Here is a 26036-nt window from a genome sequence, read left to right on the forward strand (position 1 = left end):
CCCCCAACATCTGCACGGGGCCCCCTGGCCCTCCGATGGCTACCTGAGCCACCATTTCCCCATCTAAGTGTCGGTTCCCTCGGACTGGGGTCCCAGCTTTCAATGGCACTTGGTTCAGTCACCTGGTTTGTATCATAAACAAGGAGGGGAAGAAGTGGGATGGGGAAATATTCTTTTATTTAAGGCGCTATAAATTCAACCTCTTTCCCCTCATCTTTCTCAAATTCTTATGAGACAGATGTTTTCTGCATCATTATCTGCTCAAATCTTGACTGGAACCTCCATGTGTAGGAACAGATGCTTTTAATGACTTTGGCCTCAAAGAAGATGGGGCCAAGGCAAAATTCTTCATTTGCTTCATTTGCAGCAAAACCAATAGCACGTTCACAATTTGGGACACGGAAGTTACGAGTTTTAAGTTTGTGGTGGGCAACCAAGGGGAAAATGAGGCAGCCACTGACATTCTGTTCAGGTAATATTGGCACCAAGGCTGAAGCCTTCAAACAGGTGTGTTCCTCGTCATTCGGTGGACACTGACTAAACACTTGCCATGTGCCAGGCACTGTGCACAGAGGTGCAGTGGTACATTAGACTTGGGTCCTAGACTCCGGGGGCTGAAGTGGGGGCCCAGACAGGTGAAGACGCAGTGAAATAACCACAAAGGGGAAACCCCCGTCTGTCTCATATTTGCTCTTGGGTGCATCCATGCATTGTTCAATACTTATGGCCCCAGGCACTGTGTGACAGTCCAGCCAGGGTGGGGGAGACCAATAGGCAAGAACAACGGGATGTGAGAGGTGGGGAACATGATAGGGGTACACACAGGGTACCCCAGGGGCTAGGGAGGGGGGATTTGATAGAGCAATATTTTATTAGTTTTTTTGTTTTTTTTTTTTTAGATGGAGTTTTGGTCTGTCGCCCAGGCTGGAGTCCAGTGGCATCATCTCGACTCACTGCAACCTCCTCTTCCCGGGCTCGAGCAATTCTCCTGCCTCAGCCTCCCTAGTAGCTGGGATTATAGGTGTGTACCACCACATCTGGCTAATTTTTGTATTTTTAGTAGAGACAAGGTTTTGCCATGTTGACCAGGCTGGTCTCAAACTCCTGACCTCAGGTGATCCGCCGGTCTGAGCCTCCCAAAGTGCTGGGATTATAGGCATAAGCCACCATGCCCAGCCCAGTGTTTTATTAGGATTCAAACCACTTAGAGCTTAGCCTTTTGACAGAAAGGAAACTGATTAAATTGTTACCTCCCTTTTTCTCCCCTAAGGGAATTCAATCTTTGCCTGCTCAGCTTCGACTCTGCTCTCCTCTCCTTTACTTATTTATTAGAGGCAGGGCCTCTCTCTGTCGCGGAGGCTGGAGTGCAGTGGCGCAATCACAGCTCACTGCAGCCTCTAACTCCTGGGCTCAATCGGTCCTCCCACCTCAGCTTCCCAAGTAGCTGGGACTACAGACATGCACCACCACACCCAGCTAATTTTTTTTTCTATTTTTCGCAGAAACATGGTCTCACTATGTTGCCCAAGCTGATCACAGGCTCTCAAAGTGTTGGGATTTTGGGTTTGAGCCACCATGTCTGACCTCTCCTCTACTTTAAATAAAGAACTGCCTTTTCCACCCAGTTTGTGGACTTTTTTTTTTTTTTTTTTTGAGATGGAGTCTCGCGCTGTCACCCAGACTGGAGTGCTGGAGCGCAGTGGCGTGATATCCACTCACTGAAAGCTCCACCTCCCGGGTTCACGCCATTTTCCTGCCTCAGCCTCCTGAGTAGCTGGGACTACAGGCGCCCGCCACCGCGCCCAGCTAGTTTTTAGTATTTTTTTAGTAGAGACGGAATTTCACCGGGTTAGCCAGGATGGTCTCGATCTCCTGACCTCGTGATCCACCCGTCTCGGCCTCCCAAAGTGCTGGGATTACAGGCTTGAGCCACCATGCCCGACCAGTTTGTGGACTTTTTGTGACACAGAATGGGAGGAAAGATAAAGATGAGAGGACAGGAGAGGTGAATGGAAATGAAGGACTGGGTGACCATCTGAGTGATAGCAGAAGCACCAAAAAAAAAAAAAAAGAAACCAGAAAAAGGCTAAGTAGAGCTACTCAGTGCAGAGAGTGTGGGAGATGTAGAGACACGGGAAAATATTGCCCCACTGGTTGTTGGATTGGTGGAAGCATGGCCTCACAGTGAGAACCCCAGAGTAGTTTCAGAGGAGAGAGAATCGGAAAGAAGAGGAAAACGCATTTGAAGAGAGGCTGGGTCAGTGGTTTTCAAGATGTGTTGAAGATTTTGTGTCCCTGGGACCCTCAGGGCACCTGCATGCCTGCAGGTATTTTCACCGTGACAGGAAGCTATTATCTGCCTTTTTTACTCCCTCCCTCACGACCATACAGTGGAGTGTACTAGAAGCCATCCGACGTGTGATGTTGCCACTGGCGGAGTACAGAAGCAGCTCTGAGAACCCAGCTGTCTTCTATTAAGCCAGACATTAAAAAGATTTGCAAAAATGTAAAACAATTCTACTCTTTCTGTTAAAGTTTTTTTAATGCAGCCTTTTAAAAATAAAAATGTGTTAATTAACCAATGGATTTATTGTTTTTAAAGTGAATTAATAATGATAATTTTTAAATTCTCAGCTCTAATTTCTAACAGAGTGTATTAGTCTGTTTTCACACTGCTGATAAAGACATACCCAAGACTAGGTCATTTATAAAGAAAGAGAGGTTTAATGGGCTCACAGTTCCACGTGGCAGAAGAGGTCTCACAATCGTGGCAGAAGGCAGGCATGTCTCACACGGCAGCAAGTAAGAGAGAACGAGAGCCAAGTGAAAGGGGAAAGCCCTTATAAAACCATCAGCTCTCCTGAGACTTATCACTACCACAAGAACAGTATGGGGGAAACTGCCCCCATGATTCAATTCGCTCCCACCGCATCCCTCCCATAATTCCAAAACGTGGGGATTATGGGAGCTACAATTCAAGATGAGATTTGGGTGGGGACACAGCCAAACCGTACCATAAAGTAAACAGCGTTAGATGGAAGAGGCACATACACAGAAACTCTCGAGTTCCTCAATTGTATTTCATTTGGTTTTTGGGAGTCTGGTCTTATTTATTGGTTACTCAAAAGAATCCTATTTTTGGCTGGACTCAGAAGTTGAAGCTCACAGAGCGGACAGTGTGCATCTCTCGGCAATCTGTTCCTGGAGTTTCTCTTTGGCCTCCTTCATTCTCTTGGCCAAAAGTTCAGCGTATTTTGCAGCCTCTTCCTCATTTTTCCTAGTACACTGTTTCTTCAGAGCAATACGCCAGCATTTGTGTTGCAAGACATATGGAGTAACAAGCAGCTGAATCTTGGGTGCTTTGGTCCCAGATTTTTTGCCTTCTTTAAGGGCTTTCTTAACAACAGATTGGTGAACATCATCTTCTTTAGAGAGACTGAAAAGTTTGTGGATTCTGCTAACTCTTTTGGGTCCCAAGCGGTGATGCTCAACAGTATCAGTCAGTCCAGGAATATCCTTTTGTCCTTTTTTTTTTTTTTTTACAATAACAAAGTTCAGAAAGCTCGGATTGGCATCCACAACGCAACCACAAACAGCTTTGTGCTTCTTGCCCCGCTTCTCCCTGGTCTGTAACAGGAATGCCCCTTGCTCAGTAGCACACAGACCCAGCCATGAGTCAAGACACCCGGCTTCATGGGAAAGCTTGTTTGTCGTTCCTGTCACTGATTCCCATCACAGAGCCTTTCCATTCTTCACCCAGAGCATCAGCAGCAACTTCTGTGGCTGTATGCTTCTCATAAAAAATACAAAGTTTGCATTCCTCGTCCACTTCAAGGAGCTTCTGGCAGCCGACAGCTAGAAAGGAGACATTCAGCCTCATCTTGAAGCGCTGATTGCCTCTGAGGTGCCTGGAAAAAGAGCCCTCAATAATTTTAAAGAGTGAGACCAAAACGTTTGAGAATTTCTGGTGTAGGTTATAAAATTGGACCCCTTTTTTGTGCTTTTTGAGGGATTCACATAAAAGCTGGGCCATGTGGGCTCTTCATTCTTTGGGATCAGCCATAAGAACCCAAAAGGGGGAAAACGGGCGCAAATGTTATCTATTATTATTATTGTTATATGGACAGTAATCAGAAAAAGACGGAATACGCAACATAGTCAAGATTATTTGGAAAACCAAGCGTTGCCCAAATATTCCATTGACAGTTTGCATCTTTGTATGTTACTGGAACACGTTGGTACAGTTGTCACTGGGAGATACAGCACTTAACTTTTAACAAAGGGTTTCTTAAACTAGGAGTCCAGGGATATCTCAGGGGTCACCAGTTTCACAGATTTGAGAGACATCTATAAACTAAATGGAAAATGCCTTCAAACTACGTATAACTGACAAACCACAACTCTGCCTCGAAGCTGAATTGTGACAGAAATACCCATAAATGTGATCACTGTATCTCTGAATACAAATGTGCTGTGGCCCTGTGCTGTGCGAGGGGTGGCCAGCTTGCCCCAGGCCCTCTGACACTCTGGAGCTTGCTCCGTGGTCCCTGAAGCAAGTGGGAAAATGACCCTTGCATGTCCAGTGTGATTAATTAATTAGAAGAAACACAGTGTATTAGTCCGTCCTCACACTGCTATAAAGAAATTCCTGAGACTGGGTAATTGACAAACGAAAGAGGTTTTAATTGACTCACAGTTCCACATGGCTGGGGAGGCCTCAGGAAACTTACAATCATGGCAGAAGGGGAAGCAAGGACCATCTTCACATTTTGTCAGGAGAGAGAGAGAGTGAAAAGCCCAGGAAAAGCCCCCATTTATACAACCAACAGATGTCAGGAGAACTCCGTCACTATCACGAGAACAGCCTGGGGGAAACTGCCCCCATGATCCAATCACCTCCCACCAGGTCTCTCCCTCAACACCTGGGGATTACAATTCAAGGTGAGATTTGGGGGGGGACACAAAACCTGACCATATCACACAGCAAGGAAGAAGGTGCTCAGAATGGGAAACCCGATGTGTGATATGGCCACTGGCGGAGTACAGAAGCAGCTCTGAGAACCCAGCTGTCTTGGAGACCTGTGAGATCTCCAAGTTCCTTTCCAGCTATGCAAGTCTAGAATAGTACATCTGCACTGGATAAAGAAAATGTGTTGTATACACCACGGAATACTACTCAGCCATAAAAAAAGAATGAAATCATGTTCTTTACAGCAACATGGATGCAGCTGGAGGCTGTTTACCCTAAGTGAACTAATACAGGAACAGAAAACCTAAGAGCACATGTTCTCATTTATAAGTCACTGGGGACTACAGAGGGAGGAGGGATGCAGAGGAGTGGAGGCTGAAAAATTAGCTATTGGGGACTATGCTCACTACCTGGGTGATGGGATCAATCATGTCCCAAACCTCAGCATCATGCAATATACCCATGTAACAATCCTGCGTGTGTACCCCCTTCATCTAAAATAAAAGTTGAAATTATTTTTTTAAAAAAAGCTTCTCTAAAAAATAAAATAAAAATAGTACCTCCTTGAAAAGGTCTGAAATCATATGCCAGTCCAGAGGCAGATGATGGTGCTATGGACTGGAAGCTTGTGTCTCCTCCAAATTCATAATCTTGAGTCTGGTGTCCTTATAAGAAAAGGAAGAGACCAGAGTGCACTCTTTCTCTGCCATGTAGGACATAGGGAGAAGGCGGCCATCTGCAAGCCAGGAAGACAGGCTTCACCAGCAACCCAATCAGCCACCACTTTAATCTTGGACTTCCAGCCTCCAGAACTGTGAGAAATAAATTTCTATTGTTTAAGCCACACAGTCTATAGTATTTGTTATAGCATCCTGAGCAGACTAAGACAGATGACAATCTCCTTGGCCCCATTTTGGTTGGGGTAGTATTCCATCAATTAGGTGTTCATTTTGGACAAAACTTTGCAGCCTCTTGCTAGTGATTCCTAGTGGATTCTAGCTGGTTGTCTTACTAAGAATGTTATCAGAAAACCTATACAAGACTTGGCACAACTCTGCCCCACACACGTGCAGCCTCAATTTAATGAAGGTCCACCTAATAAAGGAAGGGCTGGGAGTTAAGGGGCCTCAGATTAGGTTTCTGCTCTGCTACTAAATAGCTGCCTGGGCTAGAAGGTTCTTCCTCTCTTTGGGTTCCAGGGGCTGACCAAGGGCAGAGCAAAGGGAGCAGCCCTCAGCTGTAGGGAGTTGGGGCCACTGTCCATAAAGAATTTTAGAGTAATAATAAAACTGACTAAAAGTCCACTTTTAATTATCACTGTGCTTTGGCAATTCTAAACAAAGCCAGTGATACAATTTTCCTCCCTATGAAAACATCTGTTTTAGTTTAAGTTCTATACAATGGCTATAGTTCATGTAGATTTTTAATCTATTTGCATAAACCTTAACATATTCGTATTACTTCTCCATTGTATTCTTTTTCCGTGTCTGCATAACACACTGCCACAAACTTAGTGGCTTAAAACAAACCCACCTGTTGCTTACAGGTCTATGGGTCAGAAGTCTAGGGCAGTGTGGCACAGTGGGCTTTCTGCTGTGGGACCCAGTGCTAAGGTTATGTCGTCTGCCAGGCTGAGTCCTCACCTTGAGGTTCTGGGGGAAAATTCACTTCCCAGCTCATCCTTGTTACTAGCAGAATTCAGATCCTTGCTGTCGTCTTAGTTCTGAAGTTTTCCTTGCTGGCTGGCTCCTGGCTGGGGCTGCGGTTGGCTCCTAATACCACCCACATTCCTTGCCTCATGACCTCTCCATCCTCGAGCCAGTCACATGTGTCAGATAGTTCTCATGTTTCAGATCTCTGATTTCCCACGTATCTGATATCTGCACCAGATCGGGAAGGCTTGTGGGATTTGGCCAAGCCCACCTGGATAGTCTTCCTAAAACATCAACGGACTTCGGACCTTAATTATCTTTGCAAAGTCCTTCAGAGCAGTCCCCATATTAATGTTTGATTCGATGATGGAGAAGATGCTTGTAGACCAGGAGCTGGAAATCTTGGGGACCGTCTTAGAATTCTGCCTGCCACAATTCTTCATAGATGGAAGTTAATTCAGACAACTTGCAATTATACAGTTGGCCCTGGATTAGCATGGACTCGCTACATCTGTTTCTTAGGAGAGTAAGTTTGCTTTGCGTTCCTTTTGAGAAAGTTCACTTTGAGTTCGTGTCTCGTTTTTGTGAAACTACATATTCCTGCATTTGAGTAGTAGGTTTGAAATGAACACTGGTGATAGAGTGACTGTAAAGATAAAGAAACAATTTGAGTTACTACAATTGTGCCATTCTATGGAATCACTCGGAGTTTTGACTTATGTTTAAAATTTAAACTTTGCACGTGACAGAGATAGTGTACTTTCTATGAAACAGAAAAGCAACCTGAAAGTACAATATCTGTCATGTGCGAATTCTTCATATGTGAAATACATTATTAAATTTGAAAAATATTTGAAAATGTGAATATTTAAAATTGACATACATTTTTTTCTATTCATCTTGCTTTTTGTTCAATTGCTGTTCAACTCTAATATTGTTCACGGCCATGAAAGACCAGTTTTGTTTTGTTTTTGTTTTTGTTTTGTTTTGTTTTCTTTGAGACAGAGTTTCACTCCTTTTTCCCAGGCTGGAGTACACTGGCGCGATCTCGGCTCACTGCAACCTCCGCCTCCTGGTTCAAGCAATTTTCCTGTCTCAGCCTCCTGAGTAGCTGGGATTACAGGCATGCGCTACCACACCCAGCTAATTTTTGTATTTTTAATAGAGATGGAGGTTTCACTGTGTTGGCCAGACTGGTCTAGAACTCCTGACCTCAGGTGATCCACCCGCCTTGGCTTCCCAAAGTGCTGGGATTACAGGCATGAGCCACCATGCCTGGCTGAAAGACCAGTTTTTAGGTACATAGTTTTCCTCATTATATTTAAAAAATTAATGTAATTAAAAAGCATGAATCCATTGCATCTTTCCTTTGTTGTAGTGGGTATTTATTTTATATTTTAAGTTTTACTCTTATGATTATATATACAAAGTTCAGTGAACGGGAACTTTAACTGCATTAGTCTGGCCATTATTATTGGTCATTCCATTTCTGATATGGTTTGGCTCTGCGTCCCTACCCAGATCTCATCTTGAATTGTACTCCCATAGCTCCCATGGATTGTGTGAGGGACCAGGTGGAGATAATTGAATCATGGGGCTGGTTTCCCCCGTACTGTTCTCATGGTAGTGAATAAGTCTCAAGAGATCTGGTGGTTTGATAAGGGGAAACCCATTTCACCTGGCTCTCATTCTCTCGCCCGCCACTGCCATACGAGACGTGCCTTTCATTTTCTGCCACGATTGTCAGGCTTCCCCAGCCACGTGGAACTGTAAGTCCAGTAAACCTCTTTCTTTTGTAAATTGCCTAGTCTCAGGTATGTCTTGATCAGCAGTGTGAAAATGGATGAATACAATGATTATTACTAAAAACATTTTGTTGTAAATGGGGCATGTGTGATAAAAAGGAACCCTCTCTGAGCGTCAAGTACATTGGGCACCCACTGCAGACGCTTAGACATGCCTCACGGATGTCAGCAGAGGCAAATGCTGCCTGGCTGCCGCTACCTTCAGGGGACTGTGGTGAGTGCCTTGCAGACATTGTCTCATCTAATCCTCACAAAAACATCACTTTTTAGAGATGAGAAAACAGCCCAGAGAGCCATTCACTTGCAAGTGGAGAAGCTGAGACTTGAACCCACGCTAAGACCGTTCACCACATCAGTCACTGGCATCTCTCAGAAAGGCCTTGGTTTGTTAAAAGTGACGCGTTTTGATGCTGCCTGCCCAGAGCAGGCAATGGTAAGATTCCTGGATGCAACTTCTCTGCTGAAGAGAACATTATCAGCTCCTGAGCTCAGACTGAGAGACGCACGCTGACTCTCCCCACTGGCTCCCCTTGGATGTCTTCCTCCAGCCCCATCGGTACCCCTGCAAAGGCAAGACTCGTTTGGGAGGTTTTTGAATGTGCCTGCCTGCATGTTAGTATCAGAGTTCTTTCAGAGCCAGGACTGTGTGGGGTTAAAATGTATAACCCAGCAACTCCCAGGGTCCTTGGTACATAATACGGGCTTGAGAAATGTTTGTGGGACTGGCTGAGTAAAAATTACAGGCTTAAGTGAGTGTTTGAGAATTCTGTGAGAATTTTGCTTCATAACATGACTCTCATCTCCCATGAATGATGATCGATTCCTTCCTCTGGCAGGAAGTAGTGGTTGGTTTCCGCAGCCAGAGAAATTTTTTTTCCCCTGTAACCCGTGGGTGGATTAAAATGGAAGGAGCGAGCCAAGCTGAGCCAGGAAGGACAGCCAAGGTCAGCAGGGCTGACGGATCCCCACACACTGTCAGTAAGAGGAGAGGCTGCAGTCACAAAACCATCCACAACTCTTCCGGTTCTTTTCTCCTTCTGGTTCATGGTAAAATTTTAATTCTCCGCACCCACTGAAATTAGCCCTGGCCACGTGACTCGCCGTGGCCCTGAAATGTGAGCTCTGGGGGCTTGTGTGCAATTTGCCACATTGCCTTCTTCTCGTGCCACAGTGATCAGGGACTTGGGTGTGGAGAAATCTTCATCAACCTGGGTCCTTAAATGTTTGTAGAAATCCCCTGCCAACCCATGTTAGACATGTCGGACCAGCAAGAAATAAGCTTGAAGCCATCCTCACATGATTGACAAGCATTCTGGTTAGAAATATAGTTATAATTAAGCATTAATCAGGATGCACTATTTTTTTTTCTGATATAGGATCTTGCTCTATTGCCCAGGCTGGAGTGCAGTGGCATAATCATGACTCATTGCAGCCTCAACCTCCTGGGTTCATGTGATCCTGCTACCTCAGCCTCCCGAGAAACTAGGACCACAGGCAAATGCCACCACACTTGGCTAGTTTTTAAAATTATTTTTTGTAGAGACAGGGTCTCACTATGTTGCCCAAGCTGGCCTCAAACTCCTGAGCTAAAGTGATCCACCCTCCTCGGCCTCCCAACATGCTGGGATTACAGGCATGAGCCACTGCACCCAGTGTCAGGCTGCTCTTTGACCCAATTCCTTATAAGGGAAAGTCACGCAGCACTGCATAGTGACCGCTCTCGCGTCCTCATTGTTCCTACAGATAGGATCTCTGGTGTTAGAGTCACAGGCTTTTGTTTAAGAATTCCAGAAGATGTTTTCCAGATCCCAAATTTCAGTGGAACAACTGACAGCAACCAGTTCGAAGACCCCCACAGAGAAGCAAAATCATCATGAGAATACAGCTTCTTCCTCTCCCCATCCCATGACTTCACCTTGCACTTTTCTACCAATCAACTCTCTCCACACTTCAGCCCGCTCTGAAACCCTTAAAAACACTAACTTCTCAGGGACACAGATTTGAGGGTTTCTCCCATCTCCTCATTCATCAGCCCTATGATTGAACCACTTTCTCTGCTGTGACCCAATGTCTTGGCGTATTAACTTGCTGCACATCAAGCAATGGACCTATGACAGTTACAAACTTACTGTATGGGGTCACCAAGATTTGGGGGATGCTTGTTATTGCAGCAGCACCTAGCCTGTCCTGACTAGCTCAGAGGACCTGGGGCAGACATGAGGAGGACATCAAGAAACTGAAGAGTTAAGGAAAAGAGAAACAGGAAGTGTGGATTAGGGGGTCAGTGTGGACCCTGGAGCTGGGGCAGTTGCCTGTGACTGGGCTGTCCACACTCTGTGCAGCAGGCTGGCTTCCTCTGAGGCTCCAGGAGGGGGAGGTAAGCACAGGCCATGGAGTGATGCCATCCATGTGCGAAGGATGATTTTGTAGCATGTGCTGACTATGGGTCACCACTGACTGGGGAAGAGGTGGAGGAAAAGGGTTGGAGAGAATGTGTGTCATGCAGCGAGCAGTGTGATCCCAGAACGTTCTAATGCTCCTCAAGAACAAATGAGTCGGGCATCAACAAAGGAGGCCAACCTCAGGCTTCCTGTGTGGGGAGCAGTGCTGAGCTGGCAGTGAGTTATCCGTTTATTCCTTGTGCACGGTGGCTAATAGACTTACGCAGTAGCCACTCCTACAATAGAAGACTTCCTCTAGGACGTTGGTTGTTCGTTACTCATACATTCATTCTGCAAATATTTGAGCTCCTAGGCACTGGGCCTACCACAGTGAGTAGACAGGTTTCATGGACTTTATGGTCTGCATATGGCCAAATAATTAATAGCCATTTTCAATATGGATTGTTAAGTACTCTGACAGAGGTAAGTATAGGTTGTCTGGGAGAAGAGTGTGGAAACTAGTCCAGAGGTCTACAAAGAATGAGGCTGTGAGTAACTGAATTGGGAGTTAAGTACATGCTTCTGCGTAGCAAAACCCCCCACAATTGCAGGTAAATAAATGCCACCCTTCCCAGCAAGGGCCAGGGAGTGCAGGAAAATATCAAGTTGCCAGAGGATCTGAGTGCAATAGAAAAATTTCTGAAAGTCAAAGGTCTTGCAATAGAGCATTCATGAGGTGAAGCCTTATGATTCATTGTCTTGGGCTCACTCAGTGTCAAACCAAAGAAGAAAAGAAAAAAAAAAAAAAAAAAAAACTGAAGGAACTCAGGTGTCTGGAATGAATGAATTCTTTTTTTCCTCCTTTTTTTTTTTCTTTTCTTCTTCTTTTTTTTATTAAATGATGAAGGCTGCCAGAAACTCAAGGGATTTGAGGATAATAGACAATTAGAATTTCACAATGATAATGGGACTGTGCCCATCTATAGTTCACTCTTCCCACTCCACAGAGTCCCAGCACATCATTCTTCTCCCACCCCCTCCACTGACCAAATCTCATCCTTTAAGACTCAGTTTAAAAACCACCTCCTGGAATTAATTATGCCAAGTCGACTCTAAACAGTGGTCACCTCTCCGGAATGGAAGTGCATAAGGGAATGAGGGAACTATTCATATTTTACTTTTATCAATTTTTATAAGTATGTATCATTTTGTTTAAATCAAGCCAAAATTAAGCTTATGAGGAAAAACAAAATTCCACTTCCTCCACGGACCCTTCTCTGCTTCTACAGTGGCCCCATGCTCGTCTCATTGCCATCTACCATTTACTGGTTTTTCACAACTAAGTCCTTTCCTCTACTTTGGACTCAGCCCCAGCTAGAACCACCTGCAGAATGCACACAGCATTGCTCGTTTACAGGCGACTAAATGAATGGTTGGCGAAGGAATAAAAGCCTGTAACACTGACCCCTCAGCTTACGGAAGTTATGGGGCATTTTCTGTGCTAGAAAGTCGTGCCTTTCACTGAGCCCCCAGCTTTAAGCAGTTTCATAAGTAGATGTTAACAACTGTGTTCCAGTCCCGGCTGGTTCCCACACACCCCTGCCAGGAAGAGGCTGGCCAGATCATCTCCCCAGGAAATGTGGAATGATAGTACACGGGGAGCTGCTGGGAGCTGGGGAACCTGCAACTCTTCCTCCTCTGAGGAAACAGGACCCTAAGTCAGCGTCCTGTGTCTAGAGAGCCTGCCCCATCTGCGCTCACCTGGGAAAGTGGCTCCCCTCCCTCCCCTCCCTCCCCTCCCTCGGCGCTGGGCATTTTTTCCCACGTGGATCCACTAGATGGCCTGCAACGAACGCAGTGACTTTGAGGAGGCCTGTGTTGGAAAAGGAAATACTTCCTTGCTTATCTATTTGTTTGTTTGCTTTGTCACTCACCATTTGTCCTCATAAATCCTTTCAAGTAAAACTGATATTAAAAACCAATAACTTGCACACTCAAGAGCAGGAAAAGGGCTATGGCAGAGTTGAATCTGTGGGTCTTCAGGCAGAGATTTCTGATTGTTGGCAAAATAATCAGAAATTGTTTTGTCGAATTGATTTCTGAGTGTTAGCATTTTGTTCATCACAATATAACTCTGCATAGAAAGAAATGAATGATTAAATAATTCTAAGGGCTTAATAAGTATCTTTTAAACTGCTTCAAATAAAGAGAAATGACAAGACCTAGTACTGGTAAGTGTGAGAGAGAGCAGGCTCATTTGCACGTCACTGGTGCCCTACACATCACAGTGGCTTTTGCAAACAATGTGGCCTTTGCTGTAAGAGCAGTGAGATGGCTGGGCGTGGTGGCTCACGCCTGTAATCCCAACACTTTGGGAGGCTGAGGCAGGCGGATCACTTGAGCTCAGGAGTTAGAGACCAGCCTGGCCAACATGGCAAAACCCCATCTCTACAAAAAATTTTAGGAATTAGCCAACTCTGGTGGTATGCACCTGTAGTCAGGAGGCTGAGGTGGAAGGATCACTTGAGCATGGGAGGTGGAGGTTACAGTGAGCTGAGATCACACCACTGCACTCCAGCCTGGGCAACAGAGCCAGACTCTGTCTCAAAAAAAAAAAAGGCCATGAGATAACTCATACTCTTTAACCAGGAAGCTTTGAGGAAATATTTAAAAGTTAGAGAAAAACAATCAGTATTGAAATGTCTAGGTTGCTGCTATTCTATTTGTAGTAACAAAAACTTGGAAATAATTTGCAGAACAACAATAGGGGAATGACTTAGTCAACTGCAGTATATCAATATAATAGGTGAAATTTAAAAGGGTGGTAAGTGTGAGCTCTGCCTGTAAAGCCATGTAAAGCCATGTTTTTGTTTTTGTTTTTGTTTTTTTTAAAGGTCCAGGCTTATTCTTTATTTAAAGCACAGGCCTGGCATGGCGGCTCATGTCTGTAATCCCAGCACTTTGGGAGGCCGAGGTGGGCGGATCACTTGAGCCTCAGGAGTTTGAGAGACCAGCCTGGGCAACATGGCGAAACCCCCATCTCTACCGAAAAAAAGAAAAAAATTTACAGCACAGTTCAAAGTCATTAAATCATTAAATCCAGTACAAAAGAAATGGCTCCCATTTCCTGGATTGGCATCAGACATCCTACCAGCTGCAATTACATCATTTTTATCTATCGTCTGCTTTTCCTTTTCGGGGGGCGGAGGAGGGTGGGGACTTATAAATGGGTCAAAGAGACTTCAACCTCAAAACCAAGGAGAAATCCCTGCTTGCAGAGAAACACAGGAAATGACTCTTTCTCTGTGAAACGCAGTTTCACTCTGCTCCAGCGATGAGGGCCACTGATGGTGTGGGAGAGCGATCAGGAAGAGAATCTTCCTGGAGGTGGCACGAAGTCAGCAGGAGCCCAGGAAATCACACTCCCGGGATGGCTGCTGTCACCACCGTCACCCTCTGTTCTGTCTCCCCTCCGTGCCATCAAATTGAGCGAGGAACAAGGGAAAGTAACTACATGTAGAAAACGGAAGTGAACAGGAACGTGGGTGGTGTGAACATAAAAGAAGAAACTAAAAATGATCAAAAGTTTCTCAGCACTGCTTTCCCGCACTGTGGTGGAAATCTCTGATCCATCTCTTCATGTGTCTGACTTCCGGGGAAGGGGCTAACAGCACAGACACGGGACCGAAGGCCCACGTTCGCTCAGAGATCTAAACAGTGGGCCCCTCTGAGATGGTGATGAGCCATCTCACCACCGAAGTTGGCTCAACCGAAGTTGGCTCAGAGATCTAAACAGTGGGCCCCTCAGAGACGGTGACTGTAACCAAGGTGTCTGTGATGTCCTTGGTTACTCCACCTCCTCACCAGGGGTCTAGTTTACCATTGCTGAAAACGATGTCTATGTGCGAACTAATGTTTTTGCCTCCAGACACAGTAGTGATCCAGGAGGGCCTTGGTCCCACACCCCACTGTTTAAAACAGTTACCAGAAAACTCCTTCAAGTTCCACGAGTGAAATTCAAACAGGTCATCGATACAAAAAGGGATGGCTATTTCTGTGCAGGCCTGATAACTCCAACCCAGGAATCCCAGACTGCTAGTTCTTGCCTCTGAACTATTCAGGCATGTCACCTGACCTGAATAATGACTCACCTGACCTAAGTAATATGCACTCACAGCTTGGAAAATATTCTGCAGCAGCAATGAATCCGATATATTGGGTTTTTTCAAATATTGGTCCATGACCTCGATAGGCCAAGCAGGCAAACGCTATAAAAAGTTAGATGCATAAGGATAGCTCACCACTGCACGTCACTCAGGTTTCAGAGATCCAGTCTTTCAAAGGTCTTGTGTCAGAAAGGCATGGCAAACTACCGCCCATATTTGAGAGTCGATTAATGGCATCCCAGGACCTGCGGAGGTTCTCTGAACAATATGGACCACCTTTCCTAAAATTTGTAGTTATGATCTTCATAAATACACCGGAAGGTTCCAAATCCTTAAACTGCCAGATAAGGGCAGAAATTGCAAGAGCTCCAACTACCATATGAGGGTATTTCGTGCTGAACTAGGCTGCAAGCATGCCACCATAGGGGCCCTAGAGGGCCATGACAGGGCGATTTTCAGCTCCTAGGATTGTTCTTTTCAAGTGTTTGATTAGCTCTGCAAAATCAGCCAGAACTTTTTCTGATGGCAGAGATCCTAGTGTCCAGAAACCTTGAACAGGTCATCACAGGGCAGGGACTGTCCGCAGTATCGCTGTTCCGCATACACCAACACAGCTTTCAGTTCCTCAGCCCCATCCCACATGAACCACGTATGATTGCAGAACCAGATGACATCCCCATCATCTTTCTTCCAGTATTTATCAGCTATTAGATACTGCTGTTAAAAAGTTTTCACAGTATTAGATCCAAAATGGTCAACCCTCCGAGGGAAGTGGAGAACCGAGTCGTTCTTGGCAACAGCCAGGTGGGATGTGGGGTTGGCTGGCGAGTGCAGGCTGCCGAGAGCCCTTAAGGCCAGCTGGCGGGCTGTGGTGGTCCAGGGCACCAGGAAAGCCAGGAGCAGGAACAGGAGGCCTTGGTGGCCCATGGCTAGGCTAGTGGCTACAGTGCATGTCTAAAGCCACATTAAGTGAATGCTTTCTCTATTTAAAAAGTAATTTTCTACTTTTGAGGCTGAGTTTAAGAACAGGTTGTTTTTCTCTGAGTAAGCCCTTAGGCAACAAAATATCACCAGATAAGAGTTAAACAAAAGTAAACTCAACAGCTGCCTTCCACCTAGAGCCAGGGAGGGAGTAGACAGCCCCTAGACTGGGGAGAATACAGGGCAGATTTATGGAAAGGGGAGCTGGGAAATGTCTTAGATGGCTCGGGCTGTTATAACAAAATACCATAAACTGAATGGCTTTAACAATGGAAATTTATTTCTCATAGTTCTAGTGGCCGGAAGTCCAAGATCAAGGTTCTGGCTGATGTGGTTCCTGGAGAGGCACTGCTTCCTGGCTTGCAGATGGCCACCATCTCGCTGTGTCCCTACATGCAGAGGACGGGCGATCTGGTATCTCTTCTCTTCTTATAAGAACACGAATTCCATCCTCACAACCTCATCTAAACCTAATTACTCCCCAAAGGCCCCACCTCCTAATACTATCCCATTGGGAATTAGGGTTTCAACATATAAATTTGAGGGGGATACAAACATTTAGTCCATAGCAAGGGAGAATTCCACCAGCAGATGTTGGGCAGTGCACAAAAATAGTCCAGGCCAGACCAGATATGGTGGCTCATGCCTGTAATCCCAACACTTTGGGAGGCCGAGGCTGGTGGATCACCTGAGGTCAGGAGTTCGAGACCAGCCTGGCCAACACGGTGAAACCTCATCTCTACTAAAAATACAAAAAAATTAGCTGCGAGTGGTGGCAGGCACCTGTAATTCCAGCTGTTCTGGAGGCTAAGGCAGGAGAATCGCTTGAACCCAGGAGGCAGAGGTTGCAGTAAGCCGAGATTGTGCCATTGCACTCCAGCCTGGGCAACAAGAGCAAAATTCCATCTAGGAAACAAACAAACAAACAAAAAAAGTAGTCTAGGTTGGGGAGGCTCAAGATCTGCTTCCTCTGAGACTTTAGCTGGGAGCAGTCATAACTGTGGTGAGGACAGGCTGGGCACTCGGGGCTGGCCCACACATGCACACATAAACCACAGTCAGATTGCATCACTAACAGCCATTCACACGCCTTTAATTCAGACCTAGCATTTGAAACTAAAATCAAACTACTGCACTATTACATGTTGCACCATCTTGTATACAAGGAGACTTCAAAAAGCTCATGGAAAACTGCAATTAACAGCTTAAAATAAAAAATATAAACTTTCTCAATATAGACTCCATCAAGTTCAAGACACTTTTGTAAGTGATATTAGCCATCTAGTCAACCCTCAGAGAACTGAGGGTCCTGAGAATTTAACCATGTCAATACAGTCATTTTCACATTTATTAACTGAAGAAAAATGAGTGCCCTTTAAGAATTTTTTAAGATTAAGATATAAAAAAGAAGTCAAAAGAGGCCAAATCAGGACTGTAAGGTGGATGCTTAATGATTTCCCACTGAAACACTCACCAAATTACCCTTGTTTGATGAGAGGAATGAGCAGAAGCATTGTTATAATGGAGAAGAACTCCCTAGTGAAGCTTTCCTGGGCACTAAAGCTTTAGCTAACTTTCTCAGAACACATTCAAAATAAGCATATACTATCGTTCTTTGGTCCTCCAGAAAGCCAACAAACAAAATACCTTGAGCATCCTGCAAGACTGTTGCCATGACAGTCTCCTGACCAGTCCACTGTTGCTTTGGCTGGACCACTTCCACCTCTTGGTAGCCAGTGCTTAGATTGTGCTTTGTCTTCAGGATCGTACTGGTAAAGCCACATTCCATCTCCTGTTACAATTGTTACAGTTCTTCAAAGAAACGCTTCAGGATCTTGATCTCACTTGTTTAAAATTGTCATTGAAAGCTCTGCTCTTTTCTGTAGCTGTTTTGGGTGCAACAGTTTCAGCAGCCATCAAGTGGAAAGTTTGTTCAAGTTTAATTTTTCAGTCAGAATTATGTAAGCTGAACCAACTGAGACGTGTATGGTGTTGGATATTTTTTCTGTTGTTAATCATTGGTCCTCTTCAATTAGGGCATGGATAAGATGAATTTTTTCCTCAAAAATTGATGTGCATGGTCTGCTGCTATGGGCTTCATCTTCCATATCATCTTGTTCCTTCTGAAAATGAGCTCTCTGTTCATAAACTACTGACTTCTTCAGAGCATTCTTCCTATAACGTTTTCATAAAGCATCAATGATTTCACCATCCTTTTTACCCAAGAATCACCATAAATTTGATGTTTGTTCTTGCTTCAGTTTTAGCAGAATTCATGTTGCTCTGATAGGGGCTTTTTACAACCTGATAACACCATTCCTAGTGCTTCAAACTAGATGCCATTCAGACATGTTATAACAAGTTAGTACGAGTTTATTTTGGTGCAGAAAATGGAAACCATAGTTTCCATTTCCATTTCCAATGCATAGTTCTTTCATTATATGCATTTTCCATGAACTTTTTGAAGACCCCTCATATGACTTGTGGCCTACAGTTAGGTTGAGCCACTTTAAGGGATAGTCTGAAGACCAAAAGGAAGACGTCATGAAATAAGGCAACATTTGATTGGATACTCAGGACCCACAAGGGGAGTTTCCCTGGCATCTCCTTTATTGTAGTAAAAATAGCAAAATACAGGACAGCACTAATTACTGCAACACGCTAATGTCTATTTGAGGATAGACAAACATTGCAATTTTAAAAGGGTGACATAGACTATAAGATTTGTTTCCTTTCTCCTAGAAGATTGCAGACACCCCAAAATAAAATTTTAAAAAGTACTCCAAAAGATGTCCTCAAATTCAAGAATAGCTTTCATGATCACATATTTAAAATATTTATTGACCACACACTATGTTCTGGACCCTGTGGTAGTTTCTGAGGTTACATCATGGAACAAGACAGACATTATCTCTACCTTCATCATGCGTAGTCTAATGGAGAAGGCACCAACACTTGCACAATTAATGCTGTCATACAAGTGCTACAAAGAAGAATGTGACTGCTATGTGACTGAAATTGTCTTCGTTCGTTTAGTGTTGCTATAACAGAATATGGACATTGTCTTAAGTCTTTTTAGTATTGCTATAACAGACTACCTGAGGCTGAGTAATTTATAAAGAAGAGAGATTGATTTGGTTCACAGTTACAGTGGCTGGAAAGCCAAAGAGCTTGGCGCTGGCATCCGCTCGGCTTCTGGTGAGGCTTGTGTTGTATCACAGCATGGCAAAGAAGCAGAGAGGAAGCAGGCATGTGCAGAGAGACAAAGCAAGAGAAGCAACCTGTCTTTGTAACAACCTATTCTTGCAAGAACTAATCTATTCCTGAGAGAACTCACCTAGTCCCTTGAGAAAGACGTCAATTCATCTTAATGACTTACTCACCTCTTAAAGGCACCATCTCCCAACATTATGACATTGGCAATTACATTTCAGTATGAGTTTTGCTGGGGGCTCTCAAACCATAGCAAACATAATGGGGTCCTATCTAAATGGGAATGTGGTGTGGGAGTGAGGAATCAGAGATAATTTTTTAAATAAGTGATTTCATGGAGATCTGAAGGATAAAGAGGGGTTGTCTGAATACAGAGGAGAATAAAGAAGGATACTGGGGAGCAGAGGAAGCAACAAGGGCAAAGGCCCAGGGGCAAGGAGTGAAAGAAGGCCCAAGAGGCTAGAATGGCAGGAACAAAAGCTAGCTGGGGAGGAACTAGATTACCCTGGGTCTTAGAGGCCAAGTTAAAGATTTTGTTCCCATCCTGGATGCAATAGAAAGTGCACCCACTAGGGGCACTGAACCTCCCCTACCCCTTGCACAGTCAGAAATCTCTGTATAACTTTTGGCTCTCCAAAAACATAACTACTAGTAGCCTACTGTTGACTGGAAGCCTTAGTGATAACATAAACGGTTGACTGGTTAGCACATATTTTGTATGGTACACACACACACACAGTATTCTTACAATAAAGTCAGCTAGAGAAAAGAAAATGTTACTAAGAAAATCCTAAGGAAGAGAAAATATATTAAGTGTCCATTAAGTGGAAGCGGATCATCATAAAGGTCTTCATCCTCATTTTCTTCACGTTGAGTAGGCTGAGGAAGAGGAGGAATTGGTCTTGCTTTCTCAGGGGTGGCAGAGGTGGAAGAAAATCTGAGTATAAGTAGACTCGTGCAGTTCAAACCTGTGGTGTTTAAGGGTCAGCTGTGATTCATTAAGCCCTTAGTCTCCCTCCCACCCCCAGCCTTTTACAGTTTTGAGCAGGGAGCATGGCCAAGAGAGGCCAGGCTAGACTGGGCACTGCAGTGGGGACTGGGGATAGCCAGATGCAGCTTGGGTTCCAAGTGAGCAGACGTGGGCACGGAGAGAAAGCCAGGTTAATGTAACCCCAGAAGGCCGGACCAGCAACGGTCCCTGAATTCCAGCTGTGTCAGTCTGATACGGTCCCCGGCATGAACACGCTTAACTATCTGCAGCTCCCAGCAACATTCTGCTTTCCAGTTCTTGACACCTGCTGATCTGTCCTTATCCACAACCACCCACCCCACCCCATCCCCACCTCACAGTCCCTGCCCCAGACCAGGCCCTGACCCCTAAATCAGATTGCTTTATTTAGGGCATAGCAAAGTCTGCAGCTCCCTGTGGTGGATACTAGACTGTCCCCTGTCACCCATTCCAGTGCCTTCTGGAGTGCCTCCTTGTTTTATAGCTGACAAAAAGCTAAAAACTCCATTTCCCAGGTTTCCTTGCAATCAGGGCTCTGATGGGCTCAGATTCCACCAATGAGAGAGGTAAGCATGAGGTTTCTTCCACCACCTGAGCCTAGAGAGGTGGGGACAGTGCAAGACAGTCAGTCATTCGGCCTGCTTGGAGGGCCGAGGAGGCAGTGTGAGTGTGGTGGTGACCCCTTACTGTTGGATGGCTTTCTGCAGCGTTGCACTTCGGCCCATGCTGCTGAGGCTGGGAATTGTTCCTGGAACTGCCTCCCTATAGTCAGCTTCTCCAGCTCTTCAAGGGATTTTGTAAACCATCTAATAGTAATGAACCCCATGAACTGGCCAGAGTGGTTTCTGTTGTTTACAAGAAAACCCTTTTTAAATTTACCCTCAGATGCTGGTTGACATAACATTTAATACATATATTAATAGTTAATATCCACGTATTGATATCTTGTGACATTCCATTCACATGTCTATGTGTGTGTATATGTACACACTATGTACATATATATGTATATATACACACTGTGTCTGGATATATTTTTATATACATATACACACATATAGTATACACATATACACACACGTGTGTGTATTTAAGGTATACAGGAGTATTTAAGTATTTAAGGTATATGGGAGGATGTGCATAGGTTATATGCAAATACTATACCGTTTTATATCAAGAACTTCATCATTTGTGGGATTTTGGCATGTGGGGGGCTTCTGGAACCAATCCCCCACAGATTCCAAGGGACAACATACATGCATATACACACACGTGTATATGTATACTTATATATACACATACATATATACTCATATATACACATACATACATATATACATACATATATACACATACATATATACCCATACATACAGTTAGCTTCTCACCACCCCATCCCCACCTCACAGTCCCTGCCCCAGACCAGGCCCTGACCCCTAAATCAGATTATAGATGGGTATATATGTATGTGTATATATGTATAAATGTATATACATACATACATATGTATGTATATATGTGTATATATGTATAAATGTATATACATACATATATATGTATATGTATGTGTATATATGCATGGGTATATATGTGTGTATATATGTATGCATATACAAGTGTGTATATACATGTAAATACACATATACATGTGTAAATACACATATGCATGCATGTGTATAATAGACATATGTACAAATATGTATAATATACATATATCCACATTACATATGTGTCTATATATGAATATATACATGTATCCAGGCAGTGTGTTCATATACGTGTGTGTGTATATGCATATACAGTCGTCACTTAGACTCGTGGGGGATTGGTTCCAGAAGCCACCTCCCATGCCTAGATCCCGCAGGATGAAGTCCCTGATGTAAAATGGTAGAGCATTTGCATATAAGCAATGCACGTCCTCCCATATACCTTAAACACTTTAAATCATCTCTAGATTATTTATGATACCTCATACAATGTAAATAGTTGTTATACTCTATTGTTTAGGGAATAAAGACAAGAAAAATATCTGTATATGTTCAGTACAGACTTTTTTTTCCAAACATTTTTGCTCCATGGTTAGTTGAATCCAGGCACATGGAACCCACAGATAGGGCCTGGCCAGGCACGGTGGCTCACACCTGTAACCGCAGGAGGCCAAGGCGGATCACTTGAGGTCAGGAGTTCGAGACCAGCCTGGCCAACATGGTGAAACCCCATCTCTACTAAAAACACAAAAAGTTAATCGGGCGTGGTGGCTCACGCCTGTAATCCCAGCTACTCAGAGGCTGAGGTGGGAGAACAGCTTCAACCCAGGAGGCAGAGGTTGCAGTGAGCCGAGATCATGCCACTGCACTCCAGCCTGGGTGACAAAGTGAGACTCCATCTCAAAAAAAAAAAAAAAAAAAATAGAGAGAGGGCCTACTGAGTATGTTTGTGTGTATATTGTCTCAACATCAGAACAACCTTGGATGTAGCCTTATTCTTAATTTGGAAACAAGCTGAGGGTCAGAGAATTGAACAACTCTCCCAAGGTTTTGTAGCCTGTAAATGGCAGAACCAGGATTGGATATAAAATATCTAAATCCAGAGACTTTGTTCCTTTCTACACTGGCATCCAAGGTAGTTCTCTGAGACGTATACAACTGTTATGCTTGAAACCTGCATTTCCTTCCACCTGGCACCCCACTCTCCTAGACGCCAGGCTTCACGTCACGTCCAGTTTCTAAGCTCCTCACGGTTCTAGGTCTGGGTCGGTTTGGCAGCAGGATCATCTGAGAAGGCCTGCGGTGTGGGTCAGCGCTTCACAAACCTTCATGTGCGTGTGAAGTCCGGGGTCTTGTCAAAAATGCAGATTCTGATTCGGGAGTCTGGGGCGGGGCCTGGGGCTCTGCCTTTCTTACAATTGCCCAGGTGATGCCGCAGCTGCTACGGTCCCGGACGACTCTTTGAGTAGCAAGGGTGGGGCAGTGTGGCATCTCACTCTTGGTTTCGAATTTCATCTCAGCACGATCTGGGGTCACTTATTTAACTAACGTAACTTCTCTGGGGCTCAGAATCCTCCTCTGTGAAATGAGAACAATAATATCAGCCCCACTGAGGAATTTAAATGAAAGGAGATCATACAGAACACAGATCAGCTTCTCACTTGTTTTGGTTAGAATTGGAGGTGATTCCTCCATTGACATAAAACACGAGACTGTTATCCAGACAGAGCTGTTAAACTTTGGGTTGGGTTCCAAATCATTTGGGTTATAATGTCAGCTCTCTGCATTATAACCCAAGTTACTAAGAAAAGTGATCTTAGTAAGATCCTTCTAGTTATTTTGGTTGAGACTTATTTCAGGTGGTCTGGGAGGCCTATTTCTTTATGGCTATAGTTTTTTTGTTTGTTTGTTTGGAGACGAGTCCCACTCTGTCCGTGCTGAGGTGCAGTGGCAGCAATCTCAGCTCACTGCAACCTCCACCTCCCAGGTTCAAAAGATTCTCATGCCTCAGCCTCCCGAGTAGCTGGGATTACAGGTGCCCGCCACCACACTCAGCTAATTTTTATGTTTTTAGTAGAGATGGGGTTTTGCCATGTTGGCCAGGCTGATTAGTGATCTGCCTGCCTCAATCCTCCCAAAGTGCTAGGATTACAGGCGTGAGCCACTGACCCGGCCGTGGCTATAGTTATAAATGCTGCCTAGACTCCAAATTGCTGCACACAGCCTGTCCCCAAGTCCATGTGTGCACATCCATTGTCTGGAGTTTCAGAAGGAGTTGCCTTCTAAGTGTGGGCATCCAAACTTTCTCTACGATGTAACTGGAAAAAAACAAAAACAAAAACAAAAAAACAAAGCAAAGCTAGTTCCAGTTTTATCCAGAGAGAACCGAAAGATAGGATCACATTTCCTCAAACTTCTAGTGAAGAAGTCACGCTTGGGTCTGGGCTCTGGAGCCTGGAGCCAGCTGTAGGGCCGGCCGGCCGCCTGGAAACAAACAGTCCCACATAGGCCTGCCGGAGTATGCGCGCGCTGCCTGCCTCTTTTGTTTTGTTTCCTAGAATAGCTGCTTGTTCTCATCAGCCAGTGTGGTCAGCATTTCCATTCAAGACCGTATTGTCAGGGCTTTATTTTTAAGTCAGGCATAAAAATGGGCCTTGAGCTGAAACTTGGAAGCTGGGCAATTAGCATATTTGAAAGGAAGCCAACTGGTCCTTTGTTATTCCGTGGGGGCAGAAGAGGCTTTTCCATGCTCTTCTAAATGACAAAAGGGGTTTGTATTTGGGGCATTTTAAAACGAAGCAGTAGGCATGGACTTGGCTGTTTATACACAGAAGCTCACAAGAACATTGTCTCTGGGCTGCCCGGATGATGTCTGTGTAGGGGCTGCGAGACCCCAAGGATGTTCTCTGCTGACCAGAGGAACTGGAGCACTTTAATGTAGAAATTGGAAGCCGAGGAACTTTGTGTTTAAAGTAGAACTGCTGGAAGTGGCCAAGTCCACTGCTGCTTTCCATAATGCCCTTAGAGAAAATGCTGACCCGCCAACTGGCAAATACGTCCTGAGTGCCTTCTCCCCACGAGGCACTAGTTTGGCAGAAATTTGGAGCTGGGCTGGGCAGTGATATAGAAAGGAGTATGCAGTCTAAGTAGGAGGGTCATCTGTATCTAGAAAGATAAAAGCATAAGGTTAATAAATGCCTCTTGCTGCAAGAGGAAGCAAACGTGAAAGGGATAGGGAAGCCCAGGAGGGGAGGAACCATGAAGGATTGGGAAAGATTGCTGTGTACGTGTTGGGGGGTAGGAGGGCAGGTGGAAAGAACAGTGGCTTTGGAACCCCTGACTCACTGTGTGACACAGGCAAATTTCTGGGCCTTGGGGAAGTACCAGCAGTTATGAGAAAACTAGGAAAAATAGTACCAGGACGGAGCTGCTGTGGAATTGTTTAATGAGATAATGCATGTCAAGTGTTCAGCACATAGCAAATGGTAACTACCGTGTTTAAATGATCGGTATATTGGGTTTTGGAGTTAAATAATCTGAGCAAACGGATCTGGTCAGAAATCCTTGAAGGTCTGGGCAGCCGGTGGGACGAGTCTGGTGCACTGATTCCGTGGCAGAGGGGCGGGACACTCTGTAGTCCCCTCCCCTCATTTTGTGCACACTAAACACATAATTGCTGGTTAATTTTTTCAGGATGTACATAAACAGGACAAACGTATTTTCCCTATATTTCTGATGTAGAGATCAATATAAATAGGGGTGTCAGATAAATCACAGGCTGTCCCAATGGGGCACATTTTTATTGAAAATTATTTATACTAAGAAGTTGTTGGTTTTTTATCTGAAATTCAATTTAACTGGGTGTCCTGTAGCGAGAGAGAGAGAGATACAGAGTGTGTGTGTGTATGTGCGTGTGTATGCACACACGTCCTGTCTGGAAACCCTATTCCTAACACCTGTGTACCCAACACTCAAGAGTTAAGAAGTAACTTTGCTATCTTACCTTGAGTTTTTTAATGTTTTAAAATTCCACAGTTGGAATCTCCTTGTCACACACGTACCAATGGCATTCTTCTCCAAAAATGCCCCAAAATGATTATATTCATGTGTATCCTCATGTGGCTGTTCTACTTTTTCTATATGTGTATGTGTCCAGGAACAAAATACACTCTTGTTTTCTGTGCTTTATAGATTTACATTAAATAATATCTTACTGTATTTTTCTTTCTGCCATATAATTTTATTTTAAACATGAAATTTTTGATAAAAATATTACATGTGATGTACACATTGTCATCACCATAATACAGCCAATGCCTGTGCACCCATTGCACAGCAGAAGTACCGTCCATTACCCAGCAGAAGTACCGTCT

General features: G+C 44.4%; 2 pseudogenes; both read right to left on the reverse strand.

Moving 5' to 3' along the window:
• Positions 1-3132: 3132 nt before the first annotated feature.
• Positions 3133-3880, reverse strand: LOC105522162 (annotated as a pseudogene).
• A 10517-nt stretch (positions 3881-14397) lies between these two features.
• Positions 14398-15900, reverse strand: LOC105522220 (annotated as a pseudogene).
• Positions 15901-26036: the final 10136 nt, after the last annotated feature.

Source organism: Colobus angolensis, unplaced genomic scaffold (genome assembly GCF_000951035.1).
Source record: "Colobus angolensis palliatus isolate OR3802 unplaced genomic scaffold, Cang.pa_1.0 Scaffold42, whole genome shotgun sequence".
NCBI classification, from domain to species: Eukaryota; Metazoa; Chordata; class Mammalia; order Primates; family Cercopithecidae; genus Colobus; species Colobus angolensis.